At 43.2% G+C, this 19982-nt stretch overlaps 1 protein-coding gene across 4 annotated transcripts in view; it reads left to right on the forward strand.

The window, feature by feature from the left end:
* STIM1 (stromal interaction molecule 1) overlaps positions 1-19982 on the forward strand; it is a 185954-nt gene that overhangs the window by 78724 nt on the left and 87248 nt on the right. The gene's annotated exons all lie outside the window — the stretch shown is intronic.

Raw genomic sequence — 19982 nt, forward strand, 5'->3', positions numbered from 1 at the left:
TCTCAACACCTTGTGATATGGGCAAAAAAGTGCCTACTAACGTCTTTTTAGAGGTGAAAAAACTGAGGTCCAGAGAAGTTAAGTAATTTGCCTGTCCAGATTACAAACCAGATTGACTGGTATCTTCAGTGCAGTCAAGAACTATTTGTTAAGGGGGTGCATGGGTGGCTCAGTAGGTTAAAGCCTCTGCCTTCTGCTCAGGTCATGGTCTCAGGGTCCTGGGATTGAGCCCCACATCGGGCTCTCTGCTCAGGGGGAAGCCTGCTTCCTCCTCTCTCCCTGCCTGCCTGACTACTTATAATCTCTATCTATCCAATAAATAAATAAAATCTTAAAAAAAAAAAAGAACTATTTGTTAAGGGACGCCTGGCTGGCTCCGTGGGTTAAGCATCTGACCCTTGTTTTCAGTTCAGGTCATGACCTCGAGGTCATGAGATTGAGCCCCATGTTGGGTTCCATGCTCATTGGGAAGAGTGCTTGAGAGTCTGTCTCTCCCTTTTTCCTTCCAGGCCAACCTCCCCCCCACCCCACGAGCCTAAGCACACACATACTCTCTCTCAAATAAACAAATCTTTAAAAAAAAAAAAAAGAACTGTTTGTTGAATAAATGAAGCCTAGATTCTGGCTGTCCTTGGCCAGCATTTTGCTACCACATTATTCTGAACCCTCTGGGGGCTTCCTGTAAGCATCTGTAGGATTGGCTGCTTTTTGCTGACCTTCCCTTTGGGATTCCCTCATTCTATAGCTGAAGCTGTGTGCACTCTTTAGAGAACATCAGCCCAATTGTGTTCCCTACAGAGTGGGATGGGAAAAAACATTCCACCCACTGTGGTTCTTTTTTTGTTGCTTGTTTTCTGGGATCTTCATATCATTGCCGACAAGAGTGACTCATAGACTGCACTGTATGATTTTCTTGGTTAAGAGAACTTTTTTCTTAGCTCTAGAAGAAATTAACCAATAGTTACGTATGGTTAAGACGCAGATGTTATTTAGCAACTTTACCCAGAGCACAACAAATCCCTCTTCTAACTGAGCCCAGACCTATTACTTTGGTTCAGTAAAACTCTGCAGCCTCTCTGTGCCTTAGGGATTTAGAGGAAGCCCTTGGGGTGAGGGGCTTAGAATCCAGTTGGAGAGATAAGATACATACATAAGCAGGAAAATAGTTTGAGACAGTTTTTAAATAAAATGCAAAATCAAGTAGTATACATGTAAACATTTAAATGTGGGGAGTAGGTCCTAAAGGACTTAGAAGGTATAGCAGAAAGTGTGTGTGCTTTGGAGCTGTGGTTCATTGACAGGTTCAGTCCCTGAACTAGTTTTTCCTTATCTATGAAATGGGCAAAGTGATACCAGCCTCTCGGGTGTGTGTAGATTAAATGAGGTGATGTGTTCAAAGCAGTTGCATAGTGACTGATGCATGGTAAAGGTTAAACCCATGGTGATTCTCTCCCTCCCTCCCTCCCCTTCCTAGAGGAGCTAAGCCTGAAAGGTTGATTAGGATTCCAGGGAAGGAAGGAGGGAGGATGGCAAGCCAGGAGCAAAAGGGCTGGTCTTGGGAGTGTGTTAGTCTGGTGGGAGTGGAGGGCACATGGGAGAAGCAGTGCGGAGTAAAGCAGAAGAGACAGAAGTTTGGACTTAATTGAGAAGAGGTGTGATTATGGGCGGTGTATTTAAGCCCTGTACACCTGTCTGCGTGTGCATTAAGGTCCTTATTGTTCTCTGCAGCATAGTGTAGTTGTTAAGAGCTTGACCTCTATAGCCAGACTTCTTGTCTCTAAGTGCTAACTCTAAGTTTACTTCTCTGTGCCTTTGTGTCTGGATTGGAAAAATGAAATTGATACTATTGATAACTTGTAGGGTTTTCATGAGGGTGAATGAGAGAAATATGAAGTGCTTAGAATAGTGCCTGACATATTAGTGCTACATAAATGTTAGCTGCTGTAATCATAATTGAAATGATACAAACTTTTATAAAAAGCGTATGCTCTTACTGATGAACTCTAACAGTTAAAGAAATAAGTTGGAGATGCCTGGGGGCTTAGTTGGTTAAGCATCTGACTCCTGATTTTGGCTCAGGGCATGGTCTCGGGGTCCTGGGATCCAACCCTGGGTTGAGCTCTGTGTTTGGCGGGAAGTCTGCTTGAGGATTCTTTCTCTCCCTCTCCATCTGCTCCTACCCGTGCTTGGGCTCTCTCTCTCTGAAGCAAGTTAGTTAATTTAAAAAAGAGCTGATCCATTAACTGAGGGATGTCAGTTGACTGATGTCTGGAGTTTGAGGCCTCTGCAGAAGGAACAGGGTCATCAACATGCTGAGCGAGGTGAGACCTGCATGAAATGGTGGGAAGCAAGATCTGACCAGAAGGTGCAGGATGAAGAGGGGGGTAGTGTGCAGTGGGCTCTTGAGTTGAGGTGTGTCCGTGTTGAATCGTCTAGTGGAGGACGTATTTTGCATCTGGAGGTAATTCCTGGTAGGGTTGGACAATAGAAGTGTAGGTCTTGGGCAGCCTTGTCAAAGAACTTGAGTTCCAGTGAGGGAAGTGCAGCATTACCACAGGGAACAGTGCTGCCATAAGAAAAGTAGCACCACATACTTTTTGAGTGGATAAATGTTGTTCAAATAAAATAGGAGTGGTCATTGAGGACCACTAGGAAGCTGAAAGTTCCCCTCAGAGTAGGCAGTGGGATTTGGTTGGGGGGAGTGGGTAGGAAGGGAGGGGCCATGCATGGAGGTGAGAATGGGTTTATTGGATGATCAAGTTGCTAGTCAGACTTTAACCCAGTTTCTCTATTCCAGTGAGTTCTACAGAACACCACTGCTTACAATGGCCATATAATATCTACACTGCACATGGCAATCTCACCTCGTGGGCCACAAAAGTAGCTCCCATTTCCTGGAAAGAGTGGTGTGTGTAGCCCATGTGGCACATTACCAGCTTCTTTGCTGATTTGCAAGTCCCGCAAGGGTCAGCCTGGGCTGGTCTTCTATGGAGTTGGGGTGGGGGATGGGAAGCTACTCTCTTCTGTTGGGATAGTGCTTCAGGAAGGAGCCTGAGGACTGGCTCCCCTAGCCTTCTTTCCGGTGCTGCTTGTGCTTTGTGCCTTGGCTGGGCCTAACTGGAACATGGGTTTGGTGATTGTTGGGTAGGGTGGCAGGGATTGGACTGTTGGATTTTCTGCTTCTACTAAATGAACTGTGGTTTGTTATGACCTGTTTGCTTTGCTCTGTATTTGTGCTGCATTAAAGGATTTTTGTCTTCATCCTGACCGGCTCCAAGTTAAACCAACAGAAGTTTTCATTTGAACTGGACTATTTCTCATTTTAGCTGGCTTTAAGTTTTAAGTCTTTTTTTATTTTTAATTTAAGATTTTATTTATTTATCTGAGAGAGAGCATGGGGTGGGGTGAGGGAGAAGGAGAAGCAGACTCATCACTGAGCAGGGAGCCTGATGGGATGCGATGCTCTATCCCCGGACCCTAGGATCATGACCTGAGCTGAAGGCAGCTGCTTAACCAACTGAGCCACTCAGGCACCCAAAGTTTTAAGTCTTAAAACCATTAGTGGTGGTGTTTACCAGCAGAGCTCTTGAAGTGTGAGTGCACAAGGTAGAGAAGTCTCTCGTGGAGCCTCAAGCTTACGCTCAGTGCTTTGGGTCTGAGTGCAGAATGGAGCTAGATGTATAGCAGAGTTTGATGGTTTTCCCTGGAACACATGCCCCAGAGGTATATTATTTTTGAAGCAACTAGGGCTATGGTGTATTTCATTGGTCCCACATCAGCTCTTCTGCTAAGAACCTGGGACTCTTTAGACTGCCTTTAGAGACCTCTCCAGCCCTGCAGACTTGGCATTCTAGCATCCAGATGTTCCATATCCCCTAAGAGTAAGCCAGTAGCATTTTCTCTGGGAAGCCTTTCCCCCACCCTTAAGAGAGAATTAGTCATCTTGCTTCCATGCAATTTGGTATATCCCTTGACTGTAGCTCTTTCCTTATATCCTGATTCTCTGTCTTCTTCACTAGAAGGTAAGCTTTTATTCCCCCCTGTAAAGCTATTGTGCTGTAATAATAATAAAAAAGATGATTTACTGCTGAACTCAGCTTTTACCAAAAGAGCCATAGGCCCAAACCCCACAAAAGTTCCTCAACAGTTGGAAAAATATAGCAGAGAACAAACACAATTTCCTTCTTTCCTCCTTTCCATTATGTCCCACAGTCACATTACGAAGACTTGAAGAACACAAATTGGTCACATATATGCAAGGTTCAACATAAGTGATAGAAACAAGTGAATTAGTCAAAAAATGGCTTCATCTACAACCAGAAGCACAAACTAAAAGGTAAACTTTTATTTATTTATTTATTTATTTATTTATTTATTTATTTGACAGAGAGAGAGAGAGATCACAAGTAGGCAGAGAGGCAGGCAGAGAGAGAGAGAGAAGGAAGCAGGCTCCCTGCTGAGCAGAGAGCCCGATGCGGGACTCGATCCCAGGACCCTGAGATCATGACCTGAGCCGAAGGCAGTGGCTTAACCCACTGAGCCACCCAGGTGCCCCTAAAAGGTAAACTTTTGAAGGCAGAGTTTTTTTTTTTTTTTTTTTTAATTCTGTGGCTTTAGTACCTAACATAAGTTGTAAACAGAATAAACATCACTAATGAAGAGTGGATGAATGAATAAGTTAATGGTAGGCTTTTAGTACTTTTCCTTCTTACCAAGAAGTCAAGACCCCACGTGGGTTGATTCGGCGGGTGGACCTCAGACTGGGGCAAATTGGTTGTCTTCTGTGCAGACTTCAGATCATGTGAAATGTTCTCCCCTGCTAGGGTGTTTCCCCCTGGCCTTTCCTTTTTCAGCATTCCTCTCTTCTTTGCCATTTAAAGATCTGAATGCTGAGGATGAGCTGGTGGAGGGGAATGTTTCCCTGAGGACATGGTGTCTGATGGCAGCCAAGACTTTGTGGTTGATTAACTCACTGATTGAATCACTGACTTTGAGGCACCAGGGGAGGGAATGAGGGTGTACGTAAGCCAAGTTCAGAACTCTGCGAGGGTAATGAGGGGTGGACGGGGAAGTGGGGATAGGAGTGATGGTGAGATGAAAAGAGGATGGCTGTAGATACCTAGAGGTCACCCCATGTTCTAGATTTCCCCCTTTGTGGTCTAGAGTCAGAGCAGTCAGTCTAGTAGAAAGAACAGAAGCCAAGAGGCTTGACTTTTACTGCCACCAGCTCACTGTGCCACTTAGGACAAACCCCTGCTGTTGGTCTCATTCCTTCCTTCGTCAAGCAGGATCAAGAGCCTCTGCCCTGCCTGACTGCCTTGACTGTAGTGAGGACTGGGGACACATTGGATGAGAAAGCTCTGATCAGAGTAGGAGAAAAGGACTGTGATTCTGCTCATCCTCCCATCTTTTCTCACCGGAGTCCTCTGTCTGTGGAGGAATCAACTGTTGTAGCCTAGTCCTTGATGCTCGGGTTCCTCTGGCCTTTCTGTTCTTTGCAGCCTCTAGGTAGTCATGCTTCATATGTAATGTGGGTGACCCAGTAAACATTGACAATTCCCTGACTGGAATTCCTATGGGCTGGGGGCCATGTTTGTTTGTTTCCTCAGCGTATCCCCAGCCCTTAGGACAGGGTTGGAACAGCATGCACTTACTAAACATTTCTTGAAAGAGAGTTTAAGTTTGCATACTGGATCTGCCGTATACAGTATTAACTTGATGCCAAACCAAGAGACTTGTCTTCCCTAAGCCCTAGTTTCCTTTATCTGTTCAATGGGAATCATAATCCTTGTGTCTTAGGGCTGGCATGAGAAGTGAATCTATATGATATTCCAGTCCTCATGGAAGTGTAATTTCCCTCTATACCTGCCAGCTGTGGTATGTGGGGGCCCAGTAATTGGCTAATTACTACACAATAGTATCCCCGTAGTGGCCTGCTGAACCCACCTTCTGAAGTGGTGTGTCCTGGATATTTAGCTCTAGGACAGAAGAAGGAAGCAGAATTTGGGATTTCCCTTAGCATTTCTGGCCTTTTCTGCCTGCTTGCCCTGCTCATTCTTCCTTGGATTCTCTTCCTGGTATAGCTCAAATATTTTTCTGTCTCTTAGTTTTCCAAAGTATCTTAAGCAACCAGAGCACTTTTGTTTGGGTTCTTATAAGCTTGCTGTGTTTGGTCTTTGTTATTCTTCATTAGTTGGTAGTATATTCTGCTTATTTTCAGTTCCCTGACCTGTTGTACTTTCTCCATGGCCAACACAGCTGTGTATGAGGTAAGTCACTTCAGCGGGCTCCCTCTAAGTACACAGGTGTTTGAGGTAGAAGAGCTCAGTTCCAGTGTTTGCGCCTCCTCTCTAGCCTTGGGGACCTTGGGCAAGGCTCTTTCTCTCTCTGGGTCTCAGGCTTCTTATCACTAAAATGACGGATTTGAACCAAATAAGTGGTTCCTAAGGGTCCTTAAATTTGGAGTGTAAGTTTGGACAAGTCATTTTTTTTTTTTTTAGGGGGGTCTTAGCTTCCTCATCTGTAAGATTAAGTAAATTGGGCTGAATAATTTTTAAAGTCACTTCTGGACCTAAATATTTTCTCCTCATTCTCTCTCCTTTCTGCCTTGTATTGCTTTCTGGAGCATTTCTGTGACAGTTAACAGCTGTGGACAGGAAACCCTTGAACACTTCTAACTTGGCAAAGGTTGCTGCTCCCTCTGAACCTCATCCCAGCCCATTTCCTGTGTTTACAGTGTTTGGGTTTTTTGCTTAGTGACAGGCCTGACAGGCCATACTCCAGTTCTTGGGCATGGCCTTGTGCCGGTTAGACCAAAATGAGCACCAGTTTGGGAGTCTGGGAGACAAGGTTTCAGTCTCCACTAACCTCTGTTACCTTATGCAAATACCTGCCTTCTCAGAGTTAAGTGTCCTCATCTGTAAAACCAGAAGGTTTAACTAGCTTGGCTGTTGTAGGATATTAATACTTGCCTCCCTTTTATTCCTCCCATGCAGGGCCCTTTGTTGAACCTGTTTTTTCTACATACTCTATTGTGAAAGGGACCCAAGGTAGCTCCCATGGCATTTGGGACAAAATAAGAGGAAGAAAGGAAGTCAAATAGTTTTCTCAGGCCCAGATTGGCAGCAGAGAAGAGTTGAGGCGGGGGGTGGGGGGCCTGGTGTGACCAAACTGCCCAGCAAATCAGCTATATAGTTGGTAACCAGGTGATGCCAGTGTGCATTTATTCTTACCAAGACTCTGAAGACAGACAGTATCCCAGTTACAGCCTTTCTTTTACCATTCACATGACTTGAGCAAGTCACTTAGCATATCTGTGCCTCAGTTTCCTCATCTGATATTAGGGATAATCAAAATACTGTCTTTACAAAGTTGTAAAAGAGACAATGTATGTACAAGTCCCAACATAGTTCCTGACATAGTCACCCCGCTCCCCTTCTCCCTTAGATGGTAACAGTGTACTTAATTCTGTTCTTGTGGAGATAGCAGGAGGACACTGAGGTCCCACTGCAGGGGATCTAACAGGCCAGCTGGGGACAGAGTCTGATTATGATTGGAAGAGATCTCATGAGGTGGTGCTGGAACCAGGCTGGGCTCAGTGCTGTGGCCTCAAAGGGCCTGGAATGGTTTAAGAAGGCTGGGGAGAATAGGGCTTTCCCTGAGCCTTGGCAAGTTCTGACCATGAAGAGTTGGGGGGAGAGTAACTTGAGGTACCCACCTACTCTTCCTCAAGCTCTGGGGCTTTGTATAAGTCCGTTTCACATTCATCTCCTTCCTCTCCATCTAGGCTGCTATTATCCAAGGGACTTACCCTTTTCCTTTTTACATCTTTTAAGAGAAAGAAAATTTGGAGACAAGGGGATGATATAACATTTACCTGGAACAAACTAGTTTTACTTTAATTAATGGGCTAGATGGTTTACTTTCAATAATCTTACATCCTTAGGAAATTATGTTATTATGTCACATTTTACAGGTGAAGAAACAGTGCCTCTAAAAGGCGAAGCAGTTTTTTCAGCTCAAAATTAAGAGGCTATAATGACAAATCAAAAGAGCTCTGCATGACAATTGAGTATGGCTTCAGCTAGTTGAGAAGATACATATAATTCAGCAGTTCTCAGTTATGTTTCTTCACCCAAGTTCTTAGTAATCTGTAATGGTCCATCGTTTTGTGCTTATCTTCTAGAGATGGCTATCTTATTCCTGGCTCCTACTGTATATACCTCTTGCTCTTAGCAGTACTTCTCAATTCTCTAGATTTCCAGTTCTACCACTGACTAAGATTCAACCTCCCTGCACCACCGACCTTAGATCCATCCTTTCATTCTTTTCCCATTTCTTTACCAAGCACCTACTGTAGGCCAGACAAGTGATGGATGCAAATATTGTTCCTGCTTGTATCTTTCAGTGTAATGGTTAGACAATTATAATAAAAACAACTTGGTGGGGGCGCCTGGGTGGCTTAGTGGGTTAATGCCTCTGCCTTCGGCTCAGCATGATCTCAGGGTCCTGAGATTGAGCCCCACATTGGGCTCTCTGCTCGGCAGGGAGCCTGCTTCCCACTCTCTCTCTCTGCCTGCCTCTCTGCCTACTTGTGATTTCTGTCTGTGAAATAAATAAATAAAATCTTAAAAAACAACAAACAACTTGGTGGTAATCGAATGCTTACTGTGCACCATGCTCTAGTTGAAGTACTTTATATGTATTAACTCATTTCATTCCTAATACTCTGCGAGGTAAATGCTGTTTTCTTATTTTGTAGGTAAAGAAACGGAGGTATTACAGAGGTTCATTGGTCTAAGTTGTGATAGAGAGAAGCACAGGGGCCATGAGGGCACAGAAGAGGGCTCTTAATCTAACCCAAGGAGTCAGTGTAGAGAGTACTTCCTAGAGGAATTAGAAAAAGCCTGAGTAGAATCTTGAAACTTGAGTAGGAATTAGTCAGGTGTGAAATGGGGCAAGGATATTGTAGACAGAGGGAACATCATGTACAAAGCCACAAAGTGAGTCTTGCATATTTATGGAACTGAAAGTAGTTTAGTGTGGTGGGAGTGTGAGGTGTGTGTGAGTGAGTGGTATGGGTTAAGGCTGGAGAACCTGCTAGGGACCACCTCTGGAAAAGCCTGTATTCTTTGCTACATTATATTTGGTGTACAAGCCATTGGTTTCCAGCTTCAGGATTTGAAACTGAAGGGGGTCCTTGAAGGGTGTCTGATGAATTCATATTATTCTCCCAATTATTTTTCAGTCTGTGGATACTAAAAGTGTAACTGTTATTTTTATAGATTTTATTTATTTGAGAGACAGAGAGAGAGAGAGTGTGAGAGCAAGCACAGAGGGAGAGGGAGAAGCAGATTCTCTGCTAAGCAGGGAGCCTGACATGGGGCTCAATCCCAGGACCCTGAGATCATGACCTGAACCAAAGGTAGACGCTTGACTGACTGAGCCACCCAGGCACCCCAAAAGTATAACTATTATTATATGGAGGTTTTGGAATTCATCACTGAAAAAAAAGGAATTACTATGGTAGGAGTTTGGGAGCTCTGCAGAGGACTTTTTGCTTTAAATTAGAATATTTATTGAGATAGTTGTAGATTTATATGCAGCGTAAAAAAAAAAATAATACAGCGAGATCATTGGGAAACTTTGCAGTTTTCCCCACAGTAACATTTTGACAAACTGTAGTATAATAGTATAACCAGAATATTGACGTTAACACAAACTGCCAATCTTGGTTAGATTTCCCCAGTTTTATTTGTGCTGGTTGTTTATGTGTGTGTGTGTGTGTGTGTGTGTGTGTGTGTGTATGTAAACATATTCCCATACCGTAACACCTTCATGTTGCCCCTCTATAACCACAGCTTTCTCTCCCACCCCTTCCCTATTCCTAACCCATCTGTCTTCCGTTTCTAAAGTTTTGACCTTTCAAAAGTGTTGTATAATTGGAATGGAGTTTGTAATCTTTTGGAATTGGCTTTTTTTGTTCAGCCATAATTCCTGGAAAATCATCTAAGTGTTTTTATGTATCATGACTTCATTCCTTTTTAATGGTGAGTAGTATTCCATTGTGTATAACATATATAACCATTCATCTGTTAAAGGCAAATGGACTGATCCCAGTTTGGGGCTTTTAGACATAAAGCTTCCATGAACATTTATATACAGGGTTTTTTTGTTTTTTTTTTTTTTAAGATTTATTTATTTATTTTAGAGAGAGCAAATGCATGTGAATGGGGGATTAGGGAGAGGGAGAGAGAGAATCTCAGGCAGACTCCCACTGAGTGCAGATCCTGATGCAGGGCTTGGTGTCACAATCCTGAGATCACAATCTGAGCCGAAATCAAGACTCACTTAATTGACTGAGCCACCCAGGCGTCCCTGAATCCGGGTTTTTAAATGTGAACCTGTGAAGGACTTTATTCAGGAGAGTGGTATAGTCAGATTGGAATTTTAGAAAAATTATACTAACTGCTTTAGTAGAGAATGAGTTTGAGAGAAACAAGCAGAGATGGGAAGATCACTGAGGAAACTATTGTTACCCAGGCAAAGTACATGGAGACCTGAACTCAGTTCTCTGTGAGTTGGAGCCTGCTCGGCCATAGAGGCCTTTCCTGAAAAATCACATCTGGCTCATTGGCATGCGGGAGCAGGGCCAGGGAGCCTGGCTTCTCAGGAGGCATAGACACACTTCGTTCTGGACAGTCAGCCCCTCTTCTGAGGAGTCGCCATTACGAGAGCTGAGAACTGCCATTGCCATCCAGCAAGGAAGGGCTGCAAACCCAGTTTTTGGAATGATCATCCTGACTGCAAGGTCTTTCAGTAGATGTTCTTGGTTGTCCTCTCTCAAGAAAAGAAGAAAGGGGGCCATTATCTTCTTTGTATTATTTGAGTGGAGGCTGATGGGGGGCAGGAAGGTGTTGAGAAACTGTTTCCTGGGTCTGGTCTCTTTGGGGGCCCAGGAATGTGTTCTCTGGTAGGCTGGCCAGCAGTGGGCCTGGGGCGGCTGGAGGATGACCTCCAGCTCTGAGGGAACCTGGAATCCACATTGTTTTTACCCCACACAATGGTGTGCCTGGCTCACCCAGGCATTTATCACTGTGCTTTTGGGGCCACTGTGATCAAGACTGTTGGGAGCCAGCTCCACTTTGGAACCAGAGGGGTATAATCCTAGAGGGTCTGCTAATGGGTTGGATACTCCCCTGGGCACTGTGCAATGTCCTTATCTGGGCAAGTTCTTTGGGGCCCATCCCAGCACTTTCAGAAAACTTTTCCCAGCAGAAATCTGTTTTGAGTTGTTTGTAATTATTTTTTTGGCTATCTCAGACTCTGACAAGTGCTGGCCAGGAGGCAGGAATGTTTGGGTCAGGTGCCAGGTCAGAGAATTTGGGGCAACTTTTGAACAAGTGTGTTTTGATTTAATTTCTCTGGAGCTGTCATGCTTCTTGGCACAGATACCTTTAGAAGGTAAAGACCTGTGGTATGTGGGACCCCAAAGCTGAGAAAGCAAACCTTCAAAACCCGTAAGCTGCTTTCAGTTGTCTTTAGACCAGGTCTTGTGTTGCCTGGGGCTCTGCCAGACACAGGGGAACACCGGAAAAATCAGACTCATCTATAGCTGGGAAGATAAGACTCACAGGTAAAGCAGAGAATAGACAACTGAGAAGCGATTGACTAACACTTACAGGGCTTGACTGTTTTTTTCAAGGACTTTACTGATTTTTCAGATAAGAAAATCCTTAGGAGCACTCAGAGTATAGGAAAGTTGAAATTTAAAGACCTGCAACTACCACTTCTGTAATTCAGTATGTATTTTAATCACTGAAGCGCACGGGGGAACCCTGGAGGCCAGAGAAGTGTATCTTACTTCTTTTCGTATTCCTGGTGCTTTGGTTAGTTGGGCTAGCTAGCTCAATGTCAGCAATTAGGTGTTTGAAAGTCAGAAATCAGTGTTGAAGTGGTAGCATGTGAATGCTGAACTGGGGCTCAGAAGCTCTTAATTTAGTCAGAAAGGTTCTAAAAATTAGAGGGTGGACAGATAGGCTGTTAAGTGGATGGACCAGAGTCCAAAGCCCTGCAGGAGACATGGGAGGAGGCACAGGGAGTCAGAACAGCTAGAAGACTCCTGCATCAGAAGCCTGGGTTCCTGATGTCATGGCCTGCTTGATGGGGACTAACTTTAGGGATTAGCTACCTTCTTTGGGAAGGAAGCTTCTTGTGAAACCAGTATTTGGAGAAAAGAATACTGAGAGGAAGAAGGTAGACATGGGACATGATGGGCAGGCTGGGTGGAGAGAGGCTGAAGAATTTATCTCATCTAGCAGGTGATTATGTTTCATATGATTAAACAGAAGCATATTCTTTAGCTCTTTTTGTTTCTTCCCACAGAGTGTACTAGGGACTCTGTATTTTTTCTCCAATGTCTTTTTAACTTTGTTTTAAAGTTATGTCGTTTAACTTTGTATTTTCTCCAATGTCCTTAGTACGGAAGGGGTCCCTGGCTAGTGCTGGACACTAAAGACATTAAGGCAAAACCAGGAATGCTATTTTACCTTGGGAAATGGGTTAAGACCAGCTAGGACTCCTGGGTTGGCCCTCAGTAGACAAGCAGAATGTATTGCTCCTAATTGTGGGTCTTGGAAAGTAAGGGTTAGTATTTCTAGGGAGCCCTCTTGCACAGACTCATCTGGGTCTCCCAACCAGACAGCCTTGGCACAGGAAGGCATCCCTATGCCACGCGGCATAGCAAGTTAGAGACTTCTAATCTGGTTCTGCCACTAGTTTGCTGACCAACCTCATGCAAAACACTCCCCTTTCATAGCCTCACTCTCCTCTGTCATAAGGCAGACAGTGGGCCTTGATGCTTCCCAAACCCTTCCAACTCTGCTGCCTAGAGTCTAAGTACAATGGAGGTCTCAACTTGAACAAATTATCACATAAATAATTATAATTGTGAAAAGTGCTATCGACAAAAAATATAGGGTGCTTTGGAGAATGTAACAATGTGAGCCTAAGCCACTTTGGCAGGGAAGATGATCAAGGAAGATTCTTGAAGAAAAAGTGTTTAAGTTCAGACCAACAGTATGAGTCAGAGTCTGCAGGTCAAGAAAGAATGAAGAGGCTTCCATACAGAAGGATTCTAGGTTATTCTTTCTTTCTTTTCCTTTAAATTTTTATTTAAATTCTAGTTAGTTAACTTACAGTGCAATATTGGTTTCAGAGTAGAATTTAGTGATTCATTGCTTCCATATAACACTTAGTGCCTAACACAAAAGTGCTCTCTTTAATACCCATCACCTATCTAGCCCATCCCCCACCCACCTCTCTTCATCAACCCTGTTTGTTCTCCATCCTTAAGAGTCTTTTTTTTTTTTTAAAGATTTTATTTATTTATTTGACAGAGAGAGATCACAAGTAGGCAGAGAGGCAGGCAGAGAGAGAGGTAGAAGCAGACTCCCTACTAAGCAGAGAGCCTGACGTGGGGCTCGATCCCAAGACCCAGGGATCAAAACCTGAGCCGAAGGCAGAGGCTTTAACCCACCGAGCCACCCAGGCGCCCCTTCTGTGCTGTTTTATCTCTGGAATGTCCTGGTCCTTGGTCGAATCTGAGTCTTCCTAGGGCTGGTGCTCTGTCTTAATAGTCTTTGGAGCCCATTCTAAGGGTAAGGATGGATTCTGATCCCATGGAGAATTCCTGCAGAGCTTCCTGGTCCCGCTTTGGGGGGTGGGAGGTGAAGTGAAGAAATTATTCGCAAGATTTCACAATTTCCAGAATCCCTTCAGGTGCCAGCCAAGTGGTAAGGAGCAGTCTAGTGGCCTTCTCTGTTCCTGATCTATACCTTCTTCCTTACCTGCTGTTTCTCTCACTTTTTTCCCTTTGGGCTTATGTCTCACACCAGACAATCCATTGTCAGGCTCTGCTTCACATGCCTGCAGATCTGTGGTCTTAGGGGGAGGAATTATTGTTCAGTGTTGAGAAACTGGCTGGAAGGGAGGAGGCATCAGGTGGATGGTGGATATTGGTGGGAGGAATTGGTCATTTGTTCTCAGCAATTCTCTTGTCTTTGGAGGAGATACGGTTTGCTATAAATCCATTTACGCACACATTCGTTCATTCAGCCAACATTTACTGATTTCCTACTTGACGGTGGATGTTAGTGAAGGTGCCATCCTAGGCCCTGGAAGATAGAGTGAGTCAAACCTAGTCCTTGCCCTTTTCTGGACGTGGTATGTGAACATCAGAGCATGAAAATTAATACAGCGGAGTTGTGTATAAAGTGCTTTGGAGCATAGAGTGGTGAACGATTAGCTCCACCTGGAGAATGGAGAGGAGCTTGGGACACGGGGGAAAGACTGTCGTTTTGCCTGCCAGTGATTAACAAAACGTGGTCTGCAGACCATTGAGGATCACCAAGACCTTTTCAGAGGTCCAAAGGGTCAAAGACATTTTAGTAATAATGCTAAGATGTTACTTGCTTTTTTTCCCACCATGTCTACATTTGTACTGGTGGCATGAAAGCAATTAAGTAAAACTGTTGGTTCCTTTTTAGGAGTCAAAGCAGTGGCACCAAACTGTGCCATTGGTCACTGTTTTCCTCACCTTCATATGCTCTGTTTAAAAAAAAAATTTTTTTTTAGATATAGAAGTAAAAGTGTATGAATTCTATTAAAATATATCCCACGAATACATGTCTCTTTAGTATTCTGTGTGATGAAACAGGAAATATGCATAAAGCACTTTTGCTGCAGGTAGAATTTGATGTTTATTTTAAGGAAGAGTGTTTGTATCATCAAGTTGGAAGCTGAACTACCTCCCTTCTTCAGGGAACACTTTTTTTCTTTAAAGGTTCTATTTATTTGAAAGAGAGAGACAGAGGTAGCAAGAGAGAACACGAGCAGGGATGAGAGAGAGAGGGAGAAGCAGGTTCTCCACTGAGCAGGGAGCCCTTTGTGGGATTTGATCGTAGTGTCCTGGGATTGACCTGAGCTGAAGGCAGATGCTTAAAGACTGAGCCACCCAGGTGCCCCAGGAAACACTATTTTTATTTGAAAGAGTAACTGAGAGATAAACTATAGTTACTGAAACTAATTATTTGGCCGATATTTTCTTGAAAATGAATGAGATGAGTCTGCTACTTAGAGGAAAACCACTGGTAGTATTTGTTGCCAATGATAAAATTCTAGCTTTTATTTAAAACTTAGAATTGTGGAAAACTTGTATCTGCCACTGTGAGCTTGACGCTTCCCCAGATTTCAAGCTTTTCTGATGAGGGCACCTCAGTGGCTCAGTCGGTTAAGGGTCCAGCTCTTGATCTCAGCTCAGGTCTTGATCTCAAGGTCATGAGTTCAAGCCCTGTGTTGGGCTCCATGCTTGGTATGGAGGCTACTTTAAAAAAAAGAAAGAAAGAAAGAAAGAAGAAAGGTGGCAATTGGGTGGTTTGGTTGGTTGGGTGTCTGACTCTTGATTTCAGCTCAGATCATGATTTTAGGGTTGTGAGATCAAACCCCACATCAGACTCCATGCTCCCTCTGCATTGCACCCTTCCCCCTGTCCCCCTGTGACTGCTGGAGCTGTCTCTCAATCTCTCAAATAAATAAATAAATAAATAAAACTTTTCTGATGAAATTAGTGGTGATATTAATAACTGATTGTTTTGCTATTATATGGATGAAATGGACCAATTTGGAAGCTAGGCCTAACTCATCGAATCACTAGCTTTCATGTGACCAAGTGTATCGTGTTACAAAATCACACCTGATAAAAGATCATTGAAAGTGCAAGATAGAGCAATAGATTTTAATGTAATAAAGTACAAAAAGTTCATCCAGTTAGTTTCAAATTTCACATTGCACCTAATCTTTAATAAATCTACTACTTATTGAGTTTTGATGTAATATTAGAGAAGAATGTTTACAGTTATCTGAGAAGTTATTAAAATACTCCTGTCTTTTCCAGCTACATACCTGTTTTGATCTTGGATCAAAACAACACATTGAATGTGGACATAGGTATAAAACTACAGCCATTTCCCATTAATCAAGATATTAAGGAGATTTGCAAAAATGTAAAATAATCCTACTCAGAAAACATTTTTTCCAGGAAACAATTATTTTTCATAAAAAATCATATTTCTATTAATGTATAGGAGATTTATTGGTCTAAAAGGAACTAATTACTACTAGAATTTGTATTTTAATTTCTGATATGGTAAATATCAGTTTGGGGATTTTCAATTTTCATGAGTATACAGGGGCCCTGAGATCCAACAATTTAAAAACCTGGTTCTGAACTAATCTTTTTACTTAGAATTCTCTTTTCTGCCTAGAGAAAGCCTACACATAATTGTTAGTTGGTATTTAAGTATTCATCAAAAGACATTGAATGAGCATCTATCAAGAACCTGGCTTTTGCTTGGGGCTGAGGACATGGTCCCAATCCCTTCTGGAAATCACAGTCTCATAGGGAAGACAAACAGAGAACTGCAACACAGTATGATAAATGTTCTCAGTGATAGATCATAAGTGTTGTGGGAATATAGACTATTGTTATAATCACTTGTCAGCTCATCTAGAACATATGCTGATCTATCTTATTGGACTGTATGTTTGTGTTTGATTCTTCATCATCTGACAGAGAGAGTGGCTGGTTAGCAGAGGATGGGAGCTGCTCACTTGTTTCTCTGGGAGGAAAGAAGGAGACTACAGATGTATGGATTGTCAGCTTTCTGCATGCCCTATGCAAGGTGTTTGAACAAATGTGGTCTGCTTACAGAGTTTGTCCTCATTTTACAGATGAGGCATTGGAAGCTCAGAGAAGTTAAACAGCTTGTCCAACATCATATAGTTGTAACTGATGGAGCTGAGGTTTTGATATGCATGTTCTGACTACAAATTCAGGGCTCTTACTAATAATGCATTGCTAAATCGTTGGATCTTCCAAGGCTATTTCCACATGGCTGTGGGAAACCTTGCCAGATTGGAATGTGTAAGAGATGATAGAAAGGTCTCAGGAAGGAAAGAGAGACAGCCTAGGAAATGCTTGATAGCAGGAGTCATTTGTGAATTTTGGCTAACGTGGTTTTTCTGGACAGGATTCTCTGGCCTTATGGGACATCAAGATTTTGTATCCCTTTATCCCCAATCCCTTTAATCCTTCTCTATGTCTGATGATGCCAGCAGCAAAAGTCACCCGTGTGTCTGATCAGGTTACAAACCAGAGCCTAGTGTTGGAAGCCCAAACTTCTTGGACCTGCCATAGGCCTTCGGGAAAGGGGCTGGGTGACTTAGGCCAATGGTGCCTGGCCTGGAGATTCCCTCTGCCCCTCATCCCTAGAGTTCAGTAAACTAGTTCAGCATTAAGAAAATGCTATTCGAAGTTATGCTTTGGGGCACCTGGCTGGCTCAGTTGGAAGAGCATGAGACTCCTGATCTGGGGTTTGTGAGTTGGAGCCCCACTTTGGGTATAGAGATTTCTTAAATAAATAAAACTTAAAAGGAAGTTGTGCTTTACTTATGAGAAACCTGTGTGTGGAAACAGGCTAGTGAAAAGACTGGATTTCTTTGCTTTGGTTCAAAAATCTGTCACCTTAATATGGTTCATGTGTGCTACCTATGGTTTTCTAGAACAGGGCTTAGCAAACTATGGCCCAGTGGTCAAATTCAGCCCACTACCTGTTTTTGTGAATAAAGTTTTATTGGAACACAGCTAAGCTTGTGCACTTATGTTTTGTCTATGGCACCCTTTGTGCTCTATGATAGAGTTAGGTAGTTGTAACAGAGGCTATCTGGTTCATAGATCCTAAATTGTTTACCGTCTGGCCTTTTACAGAAAAAGTTTGTTGACCTCTAGGGTAATCCTGATTCTTTCTTTTTATCATGGTACTTAGCACATCGTGTAATTATCACCCCTCTCCTCTAGTTTTATAACTAAGCTCCTTGAGAGCAGGGATGAGATCTCATCTCTTTATGCCCCATGCTGATTATAGAGCCTGGCACATAAAGAACACCCAGTAAATATTTTTTAAATGGGTACATCATGTGCTGATCAAAAATCTCTGAGAGGCAATTAAAATTTTTTTCCTTGTTCTGATAGGCAATTATGTGTGCCTTTGATTAACACAAAAATAGGAGTAAGGGAAGGAAAGCATTATGTTGGTAATATTAATCCCAGTGCTGTCTGCTTCTGTCTATGAACCAGTCATTACTTACTGCAATTCTTTTTTGGATAGGTAGTTCATGGATAGGAGTCCATGAACGAAAACGATCATGCCAAGAACTCTTGTTGGTGAGGAAGTTGAGAAACAATGCCTTAATGCTTGGCTGCATTCTCCTCTTTCTCTCAGTACCCACCCCACCCTCCACTCCAACTTGTAGGACAAATGTAGAAGAATATAAGATTATATGGAGATATTTCTTTGGTATGTATACTGTTTATCTTACATTTTGGCTTCTGTAAAGCCATTTCCTCAGTGGACTTCTTACCATCTGTGACTTCCAGAACACCTTAAAGCTGTTTGGTTGCCTTGGCATAAAAGCAGTCAGGTGAAGTGTGGGCCTGGGAGTCAGTAGGCCTGGGCTCTCGCTGTGGCTATTCAGCTGTCTTTGACTTTGGGCACAACAGTTACCATCTGTGAGCTCCAGTATCCAACCTGTTTTTACTGAGTCACATATGGGACATTTTCCACATTTAACATTTATAGCACTCCCTCATTTTGAAAAGGATTTGAGCAACTAGCCAGTGAGAGGGAGGTGACTTGTCCTGTCCTGTTGCTGCCTTTGACAGCAGACAGGAAAATGATTAAATGGAGTGGAATGTTTCAGGTCTTTGATTAGTGCTTTCTAGAAGGCTTCACAGCAGCAGCCTCTTCTCCCGGTCCTTGCTTTCTCTTCTGTGACATCTTCTTCCTTGGAAGTAATCTGAGGATTCTTGCCAGAGAGAAGTTATCAAGATCAGGGTCACAGGGAAAGAGGAATTTTAGAATCTAACCATTGGAAGACATTCTAGAAACTACTTACAATGTCTTTTTCAGATACCCGAGCTTGAGGCCTGGAGAAGGGAAGTGACCTCCCTAGGGTTACACGTTAGAGCTAAGGCGAGATGCTAGGCTCTTTCTGCTGTGTGCATAGTGTTTCCCGGGGTTCTTCTTCTTCTTCTTCTTCTTTTTTTTTTTTTTAAAGATTTTATTTTTTGACAGACAGAGATCACAAGTAGGCAGAGAGGCAGGCAGAGAGAGAGGGAGAAGCAGACTCCCCTCCAAGCAGGGAGCCCGATGAGGGGCTTGATTCCAGGACCCTGGGATCACGACCTAAGCTGAAGGCAGATGCTTAACCCGCTGAGCCACTCAGGGGCCCTCACAGGGTTCTAAGAGAGGGAGGGTTAGGTGGCCTCAGCTCTTGTGCTGGCTTTAGTGCCACATGACTGTGTATTGGTAGTGGAGGAAGCTGCCCTGGGGGCCTGTAGGCTTCCCACATTGTTGTAGCTGATGTGCTCAGGACCATGGGTGCCTGATAGCTTTCGCTGACTGTATGGCTCAGCAGGTGAGGGCTCTCTGCAGCGAGCCCAGGGCTGGCACTTTGCTACTCCCAGCAGTGATAAGGTGAACGAGAAGGAAAACTTATTATTTTGCCACTGTAGTAAATGGGATGTGTTCCTGTTTCTAGAAAGACTGTATTAATGCACATTTATTTATCGACTGACTCAAAGTGATATTTCATCTGAATATGTATTTCTTCCCTTACTAGTAAGGTGAAACTTTTTCCCCCTATGTCCATTGGTTGCTTGTATTTTCTTTCATTTATATATATATTTTCTTGTGAGTTACCTATTCATGTTCTTTGTTCTAGATCCCAGTGTATTCCTTTTTTTTAAAACTCAACATTTTAAAAAAAGATTTTATTTATTTATTTGATAGACAGAGATCACAGTAGGCAGAAAGGCAGGGAGAGAGAGAAGGGGAAGCAGGCTCCCCGCTGAGCAGAGAGCCCGA

Source organism: Mustela nivalis (genome assembly GCF_964662115.1).
Source record: "Mustela nivalis genome assembly, chromosome: 9".
NCBI classification, from domain to species: domain Eukaryota; kingdom Metazoa; phylum Chordata; class Mammalia; order Carnivora; family Mustelidae; genus Mustela; species Mustela nivalis.